Raw genomic sequence first — 23,241 nt, forward strand, 5'->3', positions numbered from 1 at the left:
GTACACAGGCCTGGACCTCTAAGATTCTCTTTAAGTATTTATATGTGTAAAGAAAAATGGGAAATTCTAATACCTATTGATTTTGACTCTATCTTCAATGCATATTGGTGGATATTTAATTACTACCATATTTATCAGTTAGCCTAAATATTATAATGTATTTTTTCACTTTCACATGAAAAAATGAAAATGACATCATAAAATCGTCATGAAATGCTATGTGATTTTTTAAAAAATAATTTGATTTTAATAATAATGATATTAGTGGGGCATCTGGGTGGCTCAGTTGATTGTGTCTGACTCTTGATTTTGGCTCAGGTCATGATCTCAGAGCTGTGAGATAGAGCCCCCGGGTCGTGCTCCCCACTCAGCAGGGAGTCTGCAGGAATCTGCTGGAGATTCTCTCCCTCTGACCCTCCCCCTGCTCACACGGTCTCTCTCTCTCTGTCAAATAAATCCTTAAAGAAAAATAATGATATTAGTAAAACTTGTTGGATTTTATGGTGTGCCAGGGAGTGTGGTACTCACAGTAAATGAATATGTCTACTTCTATATCAAAATAACATTGTTAATTATTCACTGTTATCAACTCCATTTTATAGATGACGAACCTAAGGCTCATGTTGTAATTTCTCTAAATTTAGATATTTTGTAAGGGCTGAAGTTGAGATTGGAAGCCTGGTTCAGTGTCCATGATCTGGCCTCTGGGAAGTGGGAATTAATGTAAACATTGTTTCATTCTTTTTCCTGTTACAAAAGTCCTGATTTCTTCAGTGAACATGTATCATTTTGAAATTGAAGGGAGAAGATCAACAGTGATACAAATTTTTTCCAGAGAATAAAAAGAAACTTTGTTCTATTGTTTACAGAAATCCAGATATTTAGATTCATACTGAACATATGTATTAAAGAGATGGCACTGTAAAACTGTTCTTATTTCTCTTTGCTGAACTGCCCTGAGTTTGAAGAAATACTAGATTTTTAAAAATTACACAGCTTTTGCCAGAAAATGAATTCTCAGTTTCAAAAGTGGTTAGTGATTATAAAATGTGCTTTATTTTGTGTGGCTATGTTTTGAAGTGCAAATTTCAAAAAGTGTCTCAATTATGAAGTATCTGCATCTTCAGAATGTTAGTTTCCTAAGCAGCTGAAAATATACTATGTCCACTAAAAAATTCTGTAAAATAGGAATTTCAGGAACAAGTGAATGTGTTCCTGATACCATAAGCAAAATATAAAAACTAGAATTCTTGTTTGAGTCCATGATTCTATAAAGTCTCCTTCATTAAATTGGCTTCTTTTACATAATTTCTGAAAATCAAGCTGAGTTCTAGCAATGATGGAAAACTGAAGATAAAAATGAGATTTAGATCTGACTGAATTCGCTTCTCAGCTCTTAAAACTGTTTCAGAGTATGAGGATATTTGTTGACCCGATCAGAAATGATCAGTGACTAGTGCTTTGCCAAGACTCTGCACTCAAAGAACAAAGTCCACTAAATGTTCATAAAAATACAATGACATAAAAATAACACGTGGCATACACAGATATTAAACATATGGTGTTTATGATGTTAATTTTGTAATTAGGTGAAATTTGTAATTGAAATATCAAGTGATGGTAATCTGGATTATATGTTTTAATCTCACCAGAAACATACATACTTGATATAATAAACGTCTAAAAATAAGATGACAAATATATTTTGATGAAATATTTGCGCTTAAAGTAGAATTCAAATTGTTAGAGACATTGAATTCAAGTTTTAAGGAATTATAGTATATGTTGATCATTTTAAATATGTTGAATTAAAAAAAGGACATTACTAGCAGTGTTAGAATAGACAGAAATGTACGATTTTGAACTGTATATTAAAAGGCTTTGGAGAAAGGAATGTGAGTGGAGGCTGCAAGGGAGATAGAGAAATAAAAAGCAAAGAGAGAAAATGAAAGAGGGGCTTAGGCTAATGGTGTGCATGTGTGTTTGAAAAAGGAAGGGCAGTAAGTAGAACCACATGCCTGAATTTCTCCATACCAGCCTGTTGTTCATTCCCAAAGCTTTCTCTTGCCCAATTTATATTCTCTATGAAAAATAAATCTCGTTAGCATGTTATGAATGTTAACAAGTGCTCCGGGCACCTTACAGAAAATACCACCAAATTAAACTTTCAGGAAGGAAACCCATTTTCTACCCTCACATAACTCTACCCACTCTTGTCTACGTTCCCAACTGGTAGTTCACATTTTAGTTTTAATATGTATAAAACTTTGCTTTTCTCCAACATCCCTGAAGAGCTATTAAAGAGAAGCAAAGTTTAAATTACATGCATTTTATAAGAACTCAGGCCCAATGTGTTTGGAGGGAGAATGGCAAGATAAAAGAGGGCAGAATAGAAGAGGCAAGAATGCAAAGAAGACAATTAGCAATTTTTAATGACCTAGTGATGTCTTTATTAAATTAACATACCTATTTGAAAATAAACGTAAAATGAGCACGTGCTTATGTTTCACTCATGTTTGTTTAACAGAAATTTTTATACAGTAGCTCACATTTCTCAGCTACAAAATCTGTAGTAAGTTTTTTCTTTGACTTTCTCTCCTGGGAGATGATGAGGCAACCAGAGCATTTCAGGTTACCAAAATATAAACAAGGTGTATTTGTTATTAAAATATAATAATAAAGATATAAAATGGTAGCCATAAGGCACACTGGTATTTCGTGAGTCCTTGCTTTGCAAAGGAATCATTCCTAATTGTAGGAAAAGACATTCTATTCTAATGTTTTTAAACCATAGACCAAATAGTAGGCATAGAGTGAGAATTCTTTAAATTAAAACTGCATGTTCTAGATTTGTTATATGGACTAAATCTTAAAAAAAAAATGCAATTCATCTTTGTGGATCTGGTAGGAGGAAGTCATTGTAAAAGCAGATACAGTCGCCTCTTATGGGTTTTTTTATGTATAATTATTGTTGTGCTTGGTTTACAGCATTAAGGAAACCTGAACAAATCTACAAGCACCACTGCCCACCCTAGAACTTGAAGACTGAATTTATTGTAAGTAGAGGAATCACACGAGGTAAAGAAGGTTAAATGCATTTAACTCTGTATTTAAGGATCCAGTATTCTGTCAGTTTTAGGAGGATCATCTGTCAGAGCAATCAGATATTTCCCCAAGGTCCGTGGGACACTTTCCCAAAGTGCAGGGATAATGGATAGCTGTTTTTACTTAGGAAAATCTGCCTATTGGTTCAAAGTGAAACTCTTCAGACTACTTAAAGGGTCGCTACACCAGGAAACTCATACAGGAGGTAACACAAAGTTAAACTTCAGCCCTCTTTAAAAGGTCCTTACACCATATATGCTCTCATGGGTTTATATTTCAGACTCACAATCTTCTCGCTTACATGAGAGCATCGACTTTCAGGTTACAATCTTTAAATCCCAGACTCCTATAACCAAGAAAAAATTTAGAAAAAAAAATATATTCAAAATGTTTAATTTTTCAACTCAGTCCCAAAGAAATTAAGGTAAACCATTGTGTTAGTTTTCTATTGCTGCATAACAAGTTACCACAGGTATTTTGTATATCGCAGTCTTGGTGGGTTAGGAAGTGAAAGCACAGCCTGGCTGGTTCCTCTACTCAGAGAGTCACAAGGTACCTTCTCCTTTAGAAGCTATCCTGGAGAAGACTCTGCTTCCCACCTCATTCAAGGTGTTGATAGAATTCATTTTCTCATAGCTACACCCCGAGGACACTGGCTTTTTGCTGTTCTTAGAGGCTGTCTGCAGCTCTCTGCCACATGGGATTCTCCAGCATGGCCACCTTGTTTATGGAGCCACAAGGAAAGTCTCTTGCTTCAGTCTGCTAAGATCGAGTCTTATATACTGTAACATCCCATCACCTTTGGTGGACACTGTTAGTTAGAAGCAAGTCACAGATCCCCCCACACTCAAACGGAGAGGATTACCCAAAGGCGTAAACACAAGAGGTGAACATCCTTAGGCATTGCATTGGGTTGGTCCTCTATAATTATTTAAAATCATAGAGCAAGTTAAAGGGAAAACTTGAATAGGAGCACAGTTTTCTTGCAAAACACACCACTTTCTCTTCCAATTTACTGCCTGTCTTCACAGTCTCTCTTTCCCATGGCTCCATTAGCCATTACAATGGATTTCATTTAAAAAATTCTCTCAGATGTTATTTGTAATCAAAAATCAACATCCCATTACAATGTAGTTTATTCTTTATTTATGACTCTACGTTAAATTTTTGTAATTTTTTTCTATCTCTACACGAAGGTGAGAAAGACAAAGTAGGGACAGGAGGAAAATTCAAACAAATTTTATTTTATGATATATATATATAAGTATATATTATTTATATGTATTATATTTCTTAATATACTGCAATAAACATCCCCCTATCTAGGCTCTGAAAATTACTGAATTTGAATCAGGAGAGTTTAACTTTATGTCCGCTACATTTTCTCATATTGCTATGGTATTGAGAGTGAAACACTCCATTATAATGTTTGAATTTGAAATCCAGTGACATCTGGCTGAGAAACTCATGGCAAATTTTTAAACACTTTGAACCTTATATTTTTATCAATAGAACAATAATATAAAACCCACAAGATTTCTTTCAAGATTAAGTAAGTTCCACTATTGAAATTTTTCTTTTTTCTCCTGGTATTTGTTTTCCAATATGTAAATTGAAATGGCTGAGGATTTGTTTGTTTTTTAAAAATTTTATTTATTTGAGAGAGAGAAAGCGAGAGACAGAGCATGAGTGGAGGAGGAGGGGCAAAAGGGGGGGGGCGCAGATGTCCCACTGAGCAGGGAGCCCGACATGGGGCTCTGTCCCAGGACCCTGGGATCACCACCCAAACCAAAGGCAGTTGCCCAACAAACTGAGCCACCCATGCAACCCGAAATTGCTGAGCATTTGTTCTAAATGTTCTTTGTACTATATTTGTACAAAGTGTATAAATATATAGAAATACATGACTTTTTTTTCTTGCCTGCTTTCAAATTCTTTGAGCTTTTGTAGACCATTCACATAACCCCAATCTCAAAAATTTGACTGATTTATCTTCCTTCTAACTTAATCTTTTGTAGCTCAATCATACTTTAAGTATTTGGAAAGTTTCCTGAAAATAAAGTCTCAAAACGTTATGATTTAAAGTAATGAAAATCCTCTTTGAATATGATACCTCATCCCTATTAAATCCCCTAAAAATAATTTGCTGTTTTCTGTTAGCTGCATTTTGCCTGAAAGGGAGAAAGTAATTACTAAGAGCAGGATTAGATTAGTTTGGGAAGTATTTTCATGGCACCCTAGAAGCATTGTAGTTGACATTGAAACTATAGCTAAAACAAAGTAACTTTATTTCCCTTCCTGATTTTGTAGCTTTCTTGTTCTCAGAGTTGTAACATGGTGACTGGTGTTGCTTACAAGAATATTGGATTTCACTGGGTGCCAGATCATACCGTCTTTTTAAGCCATGTTACTTTCAGAGATAATTTACCCCACTGTAAAATCATTAAGGATATTCATTATGTCAATTTTTTGCAGGAGATCAATATATCTAAAATAAAAGGCACAGTTGTTTGCATTTAGTTTCAGTCATGTGTTCTTTCAGGCTTTCAGTATTTTGTTTTTAATGTGCCAGAGTAGCTCCTCACGTAATGAGACAGCACCTTGTGTAATGAGCTACTGTTTATTGTTACTCCTAGCAACAGACCGTATAAGGGCAAGGCCTGTTAAATACAAGTGCGCTCATGAGATGCTCCTTCACCTCGAAGTGAGGACCTGTATGAGCAGGGGAAGGACGATATTTTTCCTTCTGTTTAGTCTCCAGGCAGATTATAGTAGCTCCAGCCTTTCTGTCTAGAGACCTGGATCTGCTATGCTTGGTGATTCTTTCCCCTACAAGTTCACTGATATTTTCCAATCCTTACAAACTTAAAAGCACAGAGCAGAAAACATTTACTTCTTATTATGTTAAGTCAAATTTAAAACATAGGACCAGACTTAAGGCAGCTTAACTCAATCCACCATGAACTCAACTTACACCACCCTAAAAAAGCAGCATGGGTTTCAGTTGAACAACTTATGCTTAGTCCACTAACCAATTCTCTGCTTTCACTTTAGTTACTTTTCCCAAGAATTATAAATAGTTTGTCTTTAATTTGGGCTATCTAGAGTATGAATACTTTTTAAAAAATGTTTATTTTTATTGAACACCGTTTCAGTTAAGACCTCAAATATATTGAAAATACTCAAATCATTTTGTTACCTATTAGTAATTGACCATCTACCAATTACCTAAGCTGAATGAGGCGCAATTATTTGGCAAATTAAAATAAGCAGGTCAGGGGCGCCTGGGTGGCTTAGTTGGTTAAGCATCCGACTCTTGATTTCAGCTCAGGTCATGATCTCAGGGTAGTGGGATCAAGCCTCCTGTCGGGCTCCATACTGAGCATGGAGTCCACTGGGGATTCTCTCTATACTTCTTCCTGTGCCCCTCCCCCCACTCTCTAAATAAATAAATAAATAAAATCTTTAAAAATAAATAAATAAAATAAGCATGTCAGAGAGGACAGGTGGACCAATGAAGACACAACTCAAAATGAATTTAGACAGAAAAGAAAATTGCATATACAAAATGAAATCATTTGAGTTGAGAAGGAAGAAAATCCACAGGAAAACCACTATTTATGGCATTTCTAGGTTTTAAAAATGCTACCCTGTATTTTGAATTTTGACAAAAGTGTAAAAAATAAAATCTGATTATAGTTGTTTTTGGCATGGTGAAAAGATAGGAACAAGGGGGGAAATGGATTTTTTTTGGTTCCAATAAATTTGACATTACATCAGCTCAATGTATTTTAAATATACATACTATTTAGTGAAAAACATACTCTATCGATATTCTGTTGGGGAATATAAGTATCCAGAATGGATCTTAAGTATTATTTTGCACCCCTAACTCTATGTCTCTTTCAAGTGAAGACTTAGAATAGTTTGTATAATCCATTACAGATATGTAATTCTATGACCATAATATTATTATTATCTGTAAATAAATAGCCAAACAAAAATAACCAAGTTGGATTCTTAATCTGATGCCATCAAGGCTGCTTTCCGCATTGTAGAATGATTACCACACTTAAAAATCCCAATGAAAGCTTCAAAGAATACAACTTTACTTAGTTTAGTTCTTTAACAAACAAAACAAACACATGCAATTGATGTTAACTTTTATAACTTTTCCTCATACACTTTTCTAAACTAAGGCAAAAATCGATGGCTTATTGGCTAGTTTTAAACTATTAACTTTCATTCTGCTCATATTGCTGCTAACGAATATTTATATAACAAATATAAAATTTAAGATCTCTGTACACATGCTTATCAGAACTTTCTGTTTGCTTCATTCAGCGTCTTTCTGGGCTTAAAAAAGTGTCAGAAATACTGCATGGTATAATATCTATTCTCTAGAAATATAACAAATATATATTTTTTAATTTTTTGCAATATATTTAAATTATAAGCTATACACAAAGATAAAACTCGGGTTATTAGAGACTCCTATCCGAATGTGTTGGGTGATGTTACTGAAAGGTATAATATAGACAGTGGCAAATATAAAGTATGTGGTATTTGGCAAACAGGATAGGAGTCTCATTGCCAGTAGTCGAAAATGAGCAATGTAGTTTTTTTTCCCCCTGTTCTTCTTTTAAATGTAACATTTCACAGTATGAAATTATTCATTTTCATAATACTGATTGAATCATATATAAAGTTTATAATTCTACTTTAAAATAGTATTTCTTTACATTTTGAAAAATGTTACTAGGCTTAGTTTTCAAATTGAAAAAGCATATGCAAGAATTTAATATGTCTGTAAGAAGATATTTCTTTGAGGAGAACAAGGGATCTTAGGGATTGAATAAGTAAAGTAAAGCTAGATTATATCTTAATGTGAATAATGGGGAAACTGGAAGAGAATTGTGTATTATTTTTGCAACTTTTCTATAAATCTAAAAATAATTCCAAAATGAAAATTTCTTTTTTAATAAGCAAATAAATGAAGGTAGATGGAAAGGAAATTTCCCACACTATGGCAGTGCATCAAGAATGGAGCTAGCCATCTTAAATGTATTGTTTCATTTGTAATGTATTAACAATACCTATTGAGAGAGAAAAAAGGCATACCAACACTAGAGATTAAAAGGAAAATCGACAGCACTGCAATAGCCTTGCATAATAGCAGCCAACAAAAACAAGTCCTCTATTTTACCAAACTAAACTATCAAATTCACTGATGTAGGTTATTTTAATGTTTTTGAGAAATTTGCTGTGTAGTGCAATGTATGGTTATGGTGGATATTTTAGAATATGTAGAAAAGAAAGAAGAAACTAGAAATCATCATATTCCTACCATTCACAGATAATATATATGTTCTTTTTAAAGTCTTTTTAATATGCCTATGTGTACATAAAAAGAAAACAGAAATTTTACACTATATATTGTTTTATGCCCTACTTTTGTGTTTATTTTCTAATTATACAAATTATACACAAATGCATTTCATAATTGTTTTGTGCATTTTTTCATTTCATTTTGTGTAGATTTATAATACACACACGGCACATTTTAACACAAGTTTGATCACATAATTGTGTTTTTCATTCATTACTATAGTGGTTTATATAAATGTCTCTCTCACCCATAAATCCTAAATTCTATAAGGGTACATACCAAGTCTCCTGCTATCTTTGTATACCCAGGCCTGAGTATCAATCCTAGCATGTCTGTAACAAGACCTCCGTATAGGTCTTGAAGTTAATTTCAGTTCTTCCCAGACAAGTCAGTAGATTTTATATCACTCTGTTTTGCATTTGTTTTTATGATTGCTCTTACCTTTTCTAATCCTTTTCAATATTATATTTTAGTGTTACAATTTAGAAGTTGCACTGTGAGCTACTAGATGCCTTATAAACTCGTACAGATAATTTCTTAACCTGAAATAGAATATTCTTTCAGGAATATTCTGTGTTGTTCTGTGTTCTCAGCATTGTTACAAGTAAAATTACTAAAAGAATAAATTTTAGCAGTTGTGGGGACTAAAGCAAGATATTGCTTTTCTATTTAATGTCCTAAAAGAGTAATCAAGAGATATTGCTCCTGAAAATGAAACCACAGTTCTCTCTATAAAAATATTCTTCTCATTGTCCTCTTGTTGTCAAGTTTCCTGTAGGAAAGCATTTGAGTCAGATCAGATTCTCCCACTGCACATTGTAATTCTTCCTTCATAATACTTATCACACTAGTAGTTACTTATTTATCATCTGTGTTCCCCACTAGACTGTAATTACAAAAGAACAGAGACAATGTTACATTTTCTCACCTCTACAAGCATTGCACCTAAAAATCTGCTTGACACATAGTTATTTGTCAAGCTGAATTGAACAGAAGAACAGTGCCATCCTTGGATACAATGCTTAATCTTCTTGATCAGTATTTCCCAGCCAAGAAAAAGTAATCATGTAAAATTGTAGAATCAGGAGGTGCAGATAGATCAGCTTATAGAATTACCAAAATATATTTCATAAATCTTTATATGAACCTAACATGACAGTACCTACTGGCACACAATGCTTAATAAGCATTTATTGAATGATATATGATTTATTGAATGATGATTAAATAAATACTTGCATGTGTTAGTGAGTGAGACAAGATGTCAATTATGAGGCATCGTCCCTGATTGAACCCTTCTGGTCACTTGCTGGTTACGCCCTAGCTCAAATATTTAAACAGGACTTCTTCCTATGGAAAACACAAATACTTGTCACCGGGTCATGATGGGGCCTTAATAAGATTACACTTGTGAAATCCCCTAGCACTATGTCTGGCATATAATGAATATGAGGTACATATTCTGAAGATTCAGACCATCATTAGAAATCCCCTCCTGGTGTGGATTAGAAAATCTAAGATTTGTTTGTTTGTTTTCATTTGTTTTTGAGAGGAAGCAAATTGGACTTTTTTAAAGAGTATATAATGCCTAACTTGGATAATCCCCATAAATTTGTTAAAATAATATTATCCTTATTAAAGCATTTAGGAAATGCTTTAAGTTACATTTTGCAGAATTATTTTTATCTTATAAAACCTTTTTAAAAATTTGCCTTGCAAACTCCTCTAATTATATAAGTTTATAATAGAACATATTATTTCAAAGTACAGATATGTTCTTGATGCCTTTTTACTGGTAACTAAATTTTCTGCCAACTTCTTTTCTTTCTTCAGTCGATAATTCCTGATGCCTACTCATTGATTTACTTACAGCAGTTTAATTGAAATGTTGAAGATCAAGGTAGGAGGTAGTATGCAGAGGTAGTATTTGATTTTAAATGTATTATTTTATAATTAAAACATTTATTATTTCAATTTCTTTTAAGGATATTTCATGTTATTGATCAAAGAAAAATAGGAAATATTGATATTTCACTATTAAACAGGACATTTACAAAATTTAGAATTATCTGCTTTCTTTATCATCAAATGTCTTCAAAGAGGTATGTGTTTCTCTATTCCTCATTTACCCCTGTTTTATTGGAACATTCTGATTCTCTTCCTAAATTTCCAATTGTTCCCTTTTTCTTCTACATTTGGTGTACAAATTCTGTTATCACAACCATCAAGATCCTTAGTCTCTCCTGACCTCAATGTTTTCATGCAGGAAGGGGTCTTCGAGATACTCACTAGACCCAGGAGTTTATGTATCTGTTTTTTTAAGAACCTCATTTTTTATATTACCTTCTAAATGCACATATTTACCAGGGATTATTCCTCGACTTTTCTCTCTTGTGCTTTACACAAATAGGCAATCTTAACAATCTCTGCTTCCAACTTCAGCTCTATGGAAACTCCTAAATTGATATCTCTAGGCCTAATGTTCACCATTTTCTCTCTTAACTGAAACTTTTCAACTTGGCTGTGTCTCTGTAACGCTTCAGGAAACAGAGTTGAATAAGCCACATGAGACTTCTCTGTGTTCTGAACATGTCTGGTGTATTTTCTCTGCTTATTGACGACATTCCATCTACTGAATGGGATAAACCTATGTGAATAAAAACCAAATCTGCCTTTCAGCACCAAAATATAACCACTTTTCCGATGAAGCTTTTGTTCTTTCACTATTCAGCTAGAATATTGCCCAACCCTTTGTAAAGAATATGGAATAGAATGCAAATGAAATAGAGAACACGTCTGTTCTTACAGAAGACATCATTTAGTTCTCATTCTCATACCCACTTGGAAGAAATTTCCTCCTTTTTTTTTCCCCATGTTTCAAGTTTTTATTTAAATTCTAGTTAGATAACATATAGCATAATATTGGTTTCAGGAGTAGAATTTAGTGATTCATCACTTACATAGAAGACCCAGTGCTCATCACAAGAAGTCCCCTCCTCAATACCCATCCCCCATTTAGCACATCACCCCACCCACTTCTCCCCAGCAATCCTGTTTGTTCTCTATAGTTAAGAGTCTCTCTTATGGTTTGCCTCCCTCTCTTTCCTTTTTCTTTCCCCTATGTTCATCTGTTTTGCTTCTTAAATTCCACATATGAGTGAAATCATATGGTATTTGTCTTTCTCTGACTGACTTATTTTGCTTTGCATAATGTTCTCTAGCTCCACCCATGTCATTGCAAATGGCAAGAATTCATCCTTTTTGATGGCTGAGTAATATTCCATTATAGATCTCTCTCTCTCTCTCTCTCTCTCACACACACATACACACACACACACACACATACACACACACACCACATCTTCTTTATCCATTCATCAGTTGCTGGACATCTGGACTCTTTCCATAATTTGGCTATTGTTGCTAATGCTGCTGTAAACATTGGGGTGCATCTGCCCCTTTGAATCAGTATTTTTGTATCCTTTGTGTAAATACCTTATAATGCAATTGCTGGATCATAAAGTAGTTCTATTTTTAACTTTTCAAGGAACCTCCATACTGTTTTCCAGTGTGGCTGCACCAGTTTGGATTCCTCCCAACAGTGTAAAAGCATTCCCCTTTCTTCTCATCCTTGCCAATATCAGTTGTTTTCTCTGTTGTTAATTTTAGCCACCTGACAAGTGTGAGATTGTATCTCATTGTGGTTTTAGTTTGTTTTTCCCTGATGATGTGTGATGTTTAGCATCTTTTCATGTGTCTGTTGGTCATCTATATGTCTTCCTTGGGAAAAAGTCTATTCATGTCTTCTGTCCATTTCTTAACTAGATTATTTGCTTTTTGGTTGTTAAGTTTGATAATTTCTTTATAGATTTTGGATACTAGCCCTTTATCAGATATGTCATTTGCAAGTATCTTTTCCCATTCTGTAGGATGCCTTTTAGTTTTGTTGATTGTTTCCTTCACTGTACAGAAGATTTTTATCTTGATGAAGTTACAATAACTCTGTGAAAAATGCTCGTGTTATTTTGATAGGGATTGCATTAAATGTGTAGATTGCTTTGGGTAGTATAGACATTTTAGCAGTATTTTTTCTTCCAAGCCATGACCATAGAATGTTTTTCCATTTCTTTGTGTCACCTTCAAATTATTTCATTAGTGTTCTATAGTTTTCATAGTACAGATCTTTTACCTCTTTGATTAGGTTTATTTCTAGGTATCTTATGGGTTTTGGTATAATTGTAAATGGGGTCAATTCCTTCATTTCTCTTTCTGCTGCTTCATTATTGGTCTATAAAAATGCAACAGATTTCTGTACATTGATTATGTATCCTGCAAGTTTACTGAATATATTTATCAGTTCCAGCAATTTTCTGGTGGAGTCTTTTGGGTTTTCTACATAGAATACCATGTCATCTGTGAATAGTGGAAATTTGACTTCTTCCTTGATGACTTGCATGCCTTTTATTTCTTTTTGTTGTTGATTGCTGAGGCTAGGTATTCCACTACGATGTTAAGTACCAGTGGTGAGAGTAGATGTCCCTGTCTTGTTCCTGATCATAGGGGAAAAGCTGAGAGCTTTTCCCCATGGAGTATTGTATTAGCTGTGGGTCTGTTGTATAAGGCCTTTATGATGTTGAGGATGTTCCTTCTATCCCTACTTTGTTGAGGGGGTGTTACCTGGAATGGATGCTGTACTTTGTCAAATGCTTTTTCTAAATCTATTGAGAGGATCATATGGTTCTTATTCTTTCTTTTATTAATGTGGTGTATCACATTGATTTGTGAATTTTTTTTTTAAGATTTTATTTATTCATTTGTGAGAGAGGGAGACAGCCAGCGAGAGAGGGAACACAAGCAGGGGGAGTGGGAGAGGAAGAAGCAGGCTTCCAGCAGAGGAGCCTGATGTGGGGCTCGCTCCCAGAACGCCGGGACTATGCCCTGAGCCACCCAGGTGCCCCCAAAATACAATGTTTTCTAATCTTCCCTTTGTCCAAATCTTGGTAGATGACCCAGTATGTGATCTATTCTGGAGAATGTCCCATGTGCTCTTGAAAAGAATGTGTATTCTGTTGCTTAAGATGAAATGTCCTAAATATGTCTGTTAAGTCCATCTAGTCCAGTGTGTTATTCAAAGCCATTGTTTCCTTGTTGATTTTCTGCTTAGATGATCTGTCCATTGCTGTAAGTGGTGTGTTAAAGTCCCCTGCTATTATTGTATTATCAATGAGTTTCTTTATGTTCGTTATTAATTTTTTATATTTTGGGGTGCTCCCAAGTTGTGGCCATAAATATTTACAATTGTTATATCTTATTTGATAGGCCCCTTTATTATGATATAGTGCCCTTCTTCATCTCTTGTTACAGTCTTTGGTTTAAAATCTATTTTGTTTGATACAGGTGTGGCTGCTCTGGTTTTCTTTTGATGTCCATTAGCATGATAGATTGTTCTCAATCCCCTCACTATCAATCTGCAGGTGTCTTTATGTCTAAAATGAGTCTCTTGTAGGCAGAATGGAGATGGGTCTTGTTTTTTTTTTTTTTTTGTTTTTTTTTTAATCTATTCTGATACCCTCTGTCTTTTAGATAGGAACATTTAGTCCATTTACATTCAGAGTGATTAATAAGAGATATGAATTTAGTGCTATTGTGTTTCTGTAAAGTTGGTGTTTCTGGTGATGTTTTCTGTTCCTTTATAGTGTTGGTCACTTTTGGTCTTTCCACTCAAAGAGTCCCCTTTAATATTTCTTGCAGGGCTGTTTTAGTGATTACAAAGTCCTTTAGTTTTTGTTTACCTGGGAAACTCTCTATCTCTCCTTCTATTCTGAATGACAGCCTTGCTGGATAAAGTAATCTTGGCTGCATATTTTTCCCATTCAGCACATTGAATATATCATACCAATCTCTTCTGGCCTGCCAAGTTTCTGTGGAGAGGTCTGCTGCTAAACTTATTTGTCTTCCCTTTAAGTGAGGGATTTCTTTTCCCTTGCTGCTTTCAGAATTCTTTCCTTATCTCGGTATTTTGCAAATTTTACTGCCATATGTCTTGGTGTTGGCCTGCTTTTGTTGATTTTGATGGGAATTCTCTGTGCCTCCTGGATTTGGATGTCTGTTTTCTTCCCCAGATTAAGGAAGTTTTCAGTATAATTTGCTCAAATAACTTTCTGCCCCCCCTTTCCCTCTATTCTTCTTTTGGGATTCCTAAGATATGAATGTTATTATGCTTTATGGAGTTGCTGATTTCCTAAATCTCCATTCATGATGCAATATTCTTCTTTCCCTCTTCTTTTCAGCTTCATTATTTTCCATAATTTTATCTTCTATATCACCTAATCATTCCTGTGCTGCTTCCATTCTTGTGGTTATTACATGCAGTCTGTTTGGCATCTCAGTTATAGCATTTTTTATTTCAGCCTGACTAGTTTTTAGGTCTTTTATTTCTGCAGTACGGGATTCCCCGGTGTCTTCTATGCTTTTCTCAAGCCCAGCTTGTATCCTTATGATTGCTGTTTCAAATTCTGTATCAGGCATATTATTTATATCTGTTTCGATTAGTTTCCTGGCCATGACCTTTTCTTGTTCTTTCTTTTGGGATGAATTTCTCCTCTTGGCATTTTGTCTAGGTCTCTGTCTTCTGTGCATAAGGAAAACCTGTTATGTTTCTTGCTCCTGAGAGTAATGGCTTTATTAAGAAGAGGTCATATAGTGTCCAGGGCCTGGTGCTTCAGGAAGTATTTCTGGTGTATGCTGTGTGCACCTTGCTGTTGTGTTTTGGCTGCTTTTTGCCTCAGGTCAGTCCTCTGCAGAGTTTCTTCTTGCCTGCAGTGGTGAATGTTGGGACCTTGCCCAGTGTTTGGTGAGTTTTATGTAAGTGTGCTCTGGTCTGCTTGTTAAAAAAGGGCTGATTGGGGTGCCTGGGTTGCTCAGTTGGTTAAGTGCCTGCCTTCGGCTTAGATCATGTTCCTGGGGTCCTGGGGTCGAGCCCTGCATCAGGCTCTCTGCCCAGCAGGGACTCTGCTTCTCCCTCTCCCTCTGCCTGCCACTATACCTACTTGTGATCCCTCTCTCTCTCTCTGTCAAATAAATAAAATCTTTTAGAAAAGGTGGGGGGAGCTGATCACTAGAGCTGATCCTATTTCCACTAGAGCTATTTCACAGCTTTGCAGCACTCTGTGGTCTGTAGACTTGGTGCGTGTGGGGAGTTTGTGCTGATCTTCTAGGGGAGGGGCCAGCTACTCTGGGTCTCAGACATACTTGCTCTAGTACAGAAGCATCTGGAGAGTGCAGGGGAGTGGAGCTTCATGTAAGCAGGTCAAGATTCCTACTGGTCTCCACACCAGTCATAGCATGTACTTCTAAAACTTCAGTCTTTGAGCTCAGCTGCTTGTAAAAACTCATGAGGATCATCCCCTCTCATTTTCCCAGTCACTGATTTTGGAGAAGTGTTTTTCTTTTTTTTTTTTTTTTTAAAGATTTTATTTATTTATTTAACAGAGATAGAGACAGCCAGTGAGAGAGGGAACACAAGCAGGGGGAGTGGGAGAGGAAGAAGCAGGCTCATAGCTGAGGAGCCTGATATGGGGCTCGATCCCAGAACGCCGGGATCACGCCCTGAGCCGAAGGCAGACACTTAAGGACTGCGCCACCCAGGCGCCCCTGGAGAAGTGTTTTTCTTGTGCAATCCCCTGTGCACTGTTCTCTGTCTCCCTCTCTCCTCTCTCTGTGATCAGGGCTCCCTCCCCACCACGGCACCCATGATTCTTTTCTCCCCCAAATCATGTCTCTGCACCTCCTACCTTCCACAGTGTGGCCTCTTTTCTCTCTGGTTGTGCATTTGTTCTCTCATTCCTCAGATCGATTTCTTGGATGTTCAGAATTATCTCATATTTATCTACCTGTGTTAGAGGGATGAGGTAAGCATTACGTTCCCTTCTACTCCACCAGCTTCACCAAAAGCTCCAGAAATGTCTTCTGTCTCTTCTCAAATTTAGAATAGGCATCTCTCTTCTGACACTTATGCACCCTGGTATGCCTCACAGGACATTATACATACTAGACATTCATGTGGCATTTGGTCAATGAAAAAATATCTAATTTCAGATAGTGTGTAAAATAGAATACAAATAGTTTAACCTGTCTGATCATGTACATCATATAAAGCAAATCAGAAAAAAAAGAAAACCCAGTCACAGTACAGACCTAGATGAGCGTGATAGGATGACATGGAGTGAGATAGGAGAAAGGTGGATAACCAAGTTCATGTGTGGGTTTGTAGGAGGGTAGTGAAGAGAACCAGAAATGTGAGTCTCCATTACTCTTAGCTGAAAGAAAGAAAAGAAAAAAGAAAAGAAAAGAAAAGAAAAGAAAAGAGGAAAAAAAGAAAGAGAGAGAAAGAAAGAAAAGGAAAAAAGAAAGAAAGAAAAAAGAAAGAAAGAGAAAGAAAGGAAGAAAGAAAGAAAGTTTCAAGTCAAATTTGTTAGGATCTCATATCAATAACTATGTTCCCTAGAGCTGACAGAATAGTCCCAGGGTACAAAAAGACAAATCTATTTAGCTTCCAAGTAGCAAGTAACATTGAGGGAGATGTGTCAGGAGTAAGTCCTCAGGCCCATGGCAGATATTCAGTAAGGGATTTTAGTTCTTAGGCAAAAGATTTTTGAGGACCAAGTGGAACATCAAGTTTTAGGACCAGGACACAGAGTATGCCACCAAGCCAGGGACCTAAACATTGTGAATGAAGGCAAAAAGCAACTCTAGTTCAAAGGGATACATGTTTTTAGAAGAAGACATATGTCTGCTTATGGGGACACCGGGTGGTATATGGGAGCTAATGTTAGCAAGAATAGTTTGATGTTGAGTTTATGAAAACTGGGCTATAGTTAAATTTAAGTCCTTCCTGTCAGATGTCAGGGTTAGTCTATCAATCTGAGACTGCTGGTTGAGGTCAAGGGTTTTTTTTTTTTTTTAGAGAATGAAGTAAAAGGAATGCACAGGTTGCAAACAGCAGGGGGTAGAATCATTGATGTATATTTAATCAAAAAAGGCAAATGTTCTAACTAATAATTTTTAGAAAGTGAAGAATTTTGTAAGTTCAAAATAAAAGTTATTGCCATCTATATAACCCAGAACTATTTATATGTACTAATTAAAATTAAATAAATTAACAAGAAAAATAATTGTTTTGAACAAAATACAAAGTTTCGATTTGGAGTATACCTATGTAAAGGTAGGATAAAATATTTTTATTTGAGAAAATGGAGTAAAATGGTTTTATATCTTAACATGTTGTAGTATGTTTTCAATATGTGTTACACTAGAAAATGAATAATTTGGCTTTTTATTATATCTACCACTACACTAGAAGATTTTTTAAATAATATTATTTATCATTTTCACACTCATTATGTGTTGGTGTCTATGGTAAGAATTTTACCTACACTCTATCACTCAATCCCTTTTATATTCATATATTCACATATGCCAAATATTATTTTCCTTTTAAAAAGAGAACTTTGAAGCTCAAAGAGATTAAATAATTTGTTCAGGGTCTTGCCATTGGTGAACAGAGTTAGGTTTTTACTATTTGGTGGATTTGCAAAGTCCTGGGATTTAAAGAACACACTGTTAAAACCAGGTCAGCATGAATACTCAAAGCATCTTAGAATGGGGATGCCATAAAATTCATCAGACAGAATGAAAGATTTTGAAAATATACCTATAAGAACAGTTCAAGATAACACAGGTTCACTCATTAATGAAATGGTAAGGTAAAATTGTAATTTATCTTCAGACTTGAACTATTTCAGCTCATTTGTCCAGAAGCTTGAAGTGTTCTATATTCTTTGCATGGGTCAACAGATAGTGGTGAGGGAATGTATGGGTGGAAGGTAAGGCTATTTTATTAACCTCCATCACGGGGCCCAGTAACATTACTTAAACCTTTATAACTTTTCTTTATTAGCATAGCTTAGTGGAAATTTACCTTACCTACTATCATAAAATAGCTTGATCTTGCTATCTACTATGAAATGTATACCTTTTGAACAATACCTTGAAATAAGAAAGCACAAAATAATACCTATGAAGTGGCAAACAGGAAGACCTTGCAAAAAAAAATATAGTGATTATATAATTTGGTGAAGTTTTGTAATTAATTAAAAACCCTATCCTATGGTATGTAAAGCAATTTTGCACAGCGAGTTCAAAATTTTGGAGGCAACAGTATATCTTTAAGTAGTAGAAAGAAGCAGAAACTGTAAAAATGAACTTGCTTGAGCTTTAATTAACTTGTGAACACAGAAGAAAGGAAATGGGTAATTTTCTAATAAATGTTCAGTTCTATTCATCAAAGGAAAATGTTTATCCTAGTTGCAATGCTGGGAATTATATGAAGAAAGGCATTGTATAAATACAAATAATGCTTTTCTAAAACATTATGCAACTTTATGAAATGTAAGTCCTGCTCCCACGTTGCATCTCTGGTTTCAGGAAAATAAGTAATATATTGGCTAACATACATTTCTAATTCCTCTATTGTTTTTAAGCTTCTAAGTCAAAAGATTACATAGAACTGAAGATATACAAGAAGTATATATATTTAAAATTACAAAGGCAGATAACTGTCCTTTTCTCAGTACTCTGAACAACAACAAAAAAATGCTAAACAAATAAACAAAAATCCCCTTTTGCTCTCGAACATTTAATTAGATTGAGCAGTAGGTTTTCTTAGCACTGATAACACTCCTAATCATTCCTGACTCAGAATAAAAATATTGTCGAGGATTATTAATTGAATAAGAGGCTATTGTGTTTTTCTTTTTGTCCTCATTTAACTTTACTCTCATATTGTCCAAAACAGGCAAAAGTTTAGTTCCACATAACAGAATATAACAAAGTTTTCATAGTTACCAGCTAGGTGGTTTGCTTCTGTTTTGGTTATCACATAAGCCCAAGGAAGTGGAAGTATTAAATTATGAATATGCATTTATTGGAAAAAGCAATTATGATGAAGTATGCATAACACTGGCTTTAGAGTCAGAAAGAATAGGTTTGCAGGCCAAGATCTGTGTTTACTAACAGTATGGCCTCTGATAAGGTCCTTAATTTTTCTAAACCTCAGTTTCCTTATAGGGAAAAGGGCGTAAGCACACCTCAGAGTTATTCTGGGGATTAAGAGGTGTAACATATGTAAATCACTCAGCACAATGTCTGGCTTATAGTAGGCACTCAAAATTGTTAGAACTCTTTTCTTTTTTTTTTTTTTTTAGGATTTTTTTAATTTTTTGACAGAGATAGAGACAGCCAGCAAGAGAGGGAACACAAGCAGGGGGAGTGGGAGAGGAAGAAGCAGGCTCATAGCAGAGGAGCCTGATGTGGGGCTCGATCCCATAACGCAGGGATCACGCCCTGAGCTGAAGGCAGACGCTTAACGACTGTGCCACCCAGGCGCCCCAGAACTCTTTTCTTAATGATAAATTAAGAGGGTTGTGGATTATCCACTAGTAGATAACATTTGATCTCATTTTGGTTTTGAAAATTGGTGGTTTCTAGTATGAGTGACTGATGGGAGGATCTTCTCAGCAACTCCAGAACAGCTGCCAGACAATAACATCTACCCAGCAACCATTCTGTCCACCCATATGCTTTGCTTTCACTCCTGGATAGATTAACCCTCAGAATAATTATCTAAAGCCAGATCACAAGTCTTCTTACTTACTAAAAGTTATTCTCTAAATCTTCCTTATCTTTCTTAGACCATCGGTTTTTCTCTTACATACTGGATCGTTTCCATTGGCAAACATCCTAAAAGACTTTTTAAAAGTCTTCTCTGACCACAGTGGTGTACCAGGGCTGTAATGGAAGCAGTCTCTCAGAATGCAGGCAATGTTAAGAGATGATCATATAATGTTATATATGGTATGTTATATAATGGGTGTGCATGTGTGGTTAAAATTAGCATATTTATTACTTACCCTTTCACAAACATTATTTTTACATTGACGTTAATTTCTAAAACTCTGGTGTACTGTCTTTGCTGGACTCATGAGAACTGAGGTACACACATTCATTTTGGGGATTAACCTATAACAGGTTGGAATTATTTGAGCTTGCTTTGGGTGAAATTTATGTCTCTAACCCCAGTACATTAAGGTACACAAAAGAGAAAAGGTAATAAATTAATGCATTTAAATTACTGCAATGAATTGCCTAAGAAAAGGGAAAAAAGTAGATGAAGAAAAGCTTCTGTAAGGCTTAGAAAATGATTTGTGGGGGCGCCTGGGTGGCACAGCGGTTAAGCGTCTGCCTTCAGCTCAGGGTGTGATCCCGGCGATCTGGGATCAAGCCCCACATCAGGCTCTTCCGCTATGAGCCTACTTCTTCCTCTCCCACTCCCCCTGCTTGTGTTCCCTCTCTCACTGGCTGTGTCTATCTCTGTCGAATAAATACAAAAAAATTAAAAAAAAAAAGATTTGTGTATAGATGACAGAATTGAAGTAACTCAGTTCTGTTTCTCATGTTTATAATCTTTGTTCTCCCATTGCTCACTTTGAATCTCCTGTCTAAATGCAGGAATATGTCAGAGCACTGGAATGCTGCAGTCATACTAAGCACAACCACCAATATAGACAGGTACTTATTTACTTAAGGAAGCAATTGAATAGAACAATGATCTCATATATGAGACTAAAAAATATGGTCAAGCAAGAGGAAACTATTCACTAGTTCTTTACAACTCTATGGATGATTTTTTTTTTTTTTGGGGGGGGTTCTCTTTTTAGCTAAGCAAAGTGTTTCAAACTTCACAAAGAAAAGAGAACAACTTATCTTGTTAAACCATCTTTGAGAACTATACTTGTCAGTGATGTGAGTGAATGAGTGTGAATCTTCTGAAATTGTTTTATGAGATCTGCATACAGAAAATATCTCTTGGGAGCACACTGATGATATCAAACTACACACTTAAGCTTCTTCAGCTCTAGAAGAGTTCATTTACTTTTAGGTTTGTTAATTGATGCATTTTTGCAAGATTGTCAGACTGTCCCAACTATTCCAAAAGAAAATCTTTTTTACTCATGAGAGTCTTAAGAATGAATTCAATATCTTATCCATAAGATGACTGTTTTATTCTTATCCATATTTATTATCTGCCCTTTTTACATTTTATCACTCTAAAACATTTTGCTAGCATGATCTCATTTATCATTTATTGCCTCTCTTATCTTTTTGCTACTGGCAGGACACTCAGTGAATTGTGTACCTTTTCAAAGTAACACATGCTCCATGAGGCAAAGTGCCAAATATCACTCCCCAGGTTACCATCTCTTTCTCAAAATATTGATTTTCTTCTCTGAGGTTGATCCAAGAGTCCCATGATATTGGTGGCTGTCTACTGATCTCCCCAATGAGGGGTAGGTCCCCTAGGGTTCCAGTCATGGCAAGCTGTCATGGCTTTAAAAACTGGCACACACTCTGCCAGGAAAGAGAGATTAAAGTGTAACCTTGCTGTTTCATACTTCACTGCTAATACCACGGCCATCTATTAAAAGTGCTTTCTTTGGAGGCATATACTGCTGTTTCTGGTATAATATCACCTGTGTGCTGCTTAAAAATCTTGTGGTGTGGAAAATTGCACACAAAATAATGGAACTTATGGGGAAAATATGATGGAAAAATTTATGCAACTTTGTAGCTAGAACACTAACAGATAACTTTTTAACTATTAAAACAAACAAGACACTGCTACACCCAACAACACATATTAAATTGCTAATGACCTTCCTGTTAAAGGAATAACCATTTAATGACAGGTTGATGGAAAGTGTGGAAAGATAGGATTGCAATAACTGAGTTATTTAGACAAGAACAAAATGTATAAATATAGTGGAGAAGCCCCAACGAACACTTCTAGAATAGAGTATGTGGCAGAAGGAAGAATGGCAGATGAATGACATCGAACATAGCAGCTCTGCCTCCTTTGTTTATGACAGTGAGCAGGATAGCCGTCTAATACGGGTTCACCTGCCCTCTCAGCAGGGCCAGTTATGAATGAGTTAAGAGAAATCACAAAGATCCAACACAGTTTCATTCCTGAAGTGTTGAAACTGACAGTTTTACCTAATGAACCCAAGTGGCCCTACCTTCTCATCCATGAGTCATCCAGAAAAGAGTTGTATTTTCAGGAGTTAACATTATTAGGGTAAAGAGACCATAATATGAGTAAGTATTCAAAAGTACTCAAAGAGTGAACAAGAAACAAACATTTGTAAGAACGGAAATTTTAATTTTAATTTTTAAAATTTATATATATATTAATTTATTTAAACATTTTATATTATCTCATATTCAGCTCATTGTATTTGCAATTTAGAGATGGCCGAGTATGGAATATTTTTAAATTTTAGAAGTGTCAATGGTCAAATTATTAACAATGATTTTATAGCTAAATATGTATGAAGCTTGAAATTATGTATTATCATACTGTTGTTGTTTTTTTTTTTTTTTTTTTGGTATGTTGAAATATTTGCAATGTTCTTTTACAGCGGAAAACAAAGATTTGGAAGGTCAAACTCCCGTAATTGATACTCCTAATTCAGAGATTGTGTGGGCCAATAACAGTGTAATGTGCTGATTTTATTTCACTTTAAAGTCACAACTACTCATATGTGGAACATAAGGAATAGTGCAGAGGACAATAGGGTTAGGGGGGTAAAACTGAATGGGAAGAAATCAGAGAGGGAGACAAACCATAT

General features: G+C 35.3%; 1 long non-coding RNA gene across 1 annotated transcript in view; it reads left to right on the plus strand.

Annotated features, from left to right (window-relative positions):
- LOC113251393 (uncharacterized) overlaps positions 1 to 23,241 on the plus strand; it is a 94,184-nt gene that overhangs the window by 1,866 nt on the left and 69,077 nt on the right. Inside the window, exon 2 of the long non-coding RNA XR_003314449.4 lies at positions 2,989 to 3,056. This is a non-coding gene — a long non-coding RNA (uncharacterized LOC113251393). The remainder of the gene's footprint in view (positions 1 to 2,988; positions 3,057 to 23,241) is intronic.

The sequence above is a fragment of the Ursus arctos genome, unplaced genomic scaffold (genome assembly GCF_023065955.2).
Source record: "Ursus arctos isolate Adak ecotype North America unplaced genomic scaffold, UrsArc2.0 scaffold_10, whole genome shotgun sequence".
Taxonomy (NCBI): Eukaryota; Metazoa; Chordata; class Mammalia; order Carnivora; family Ursidae; genus Ursus; species Ursus arctos.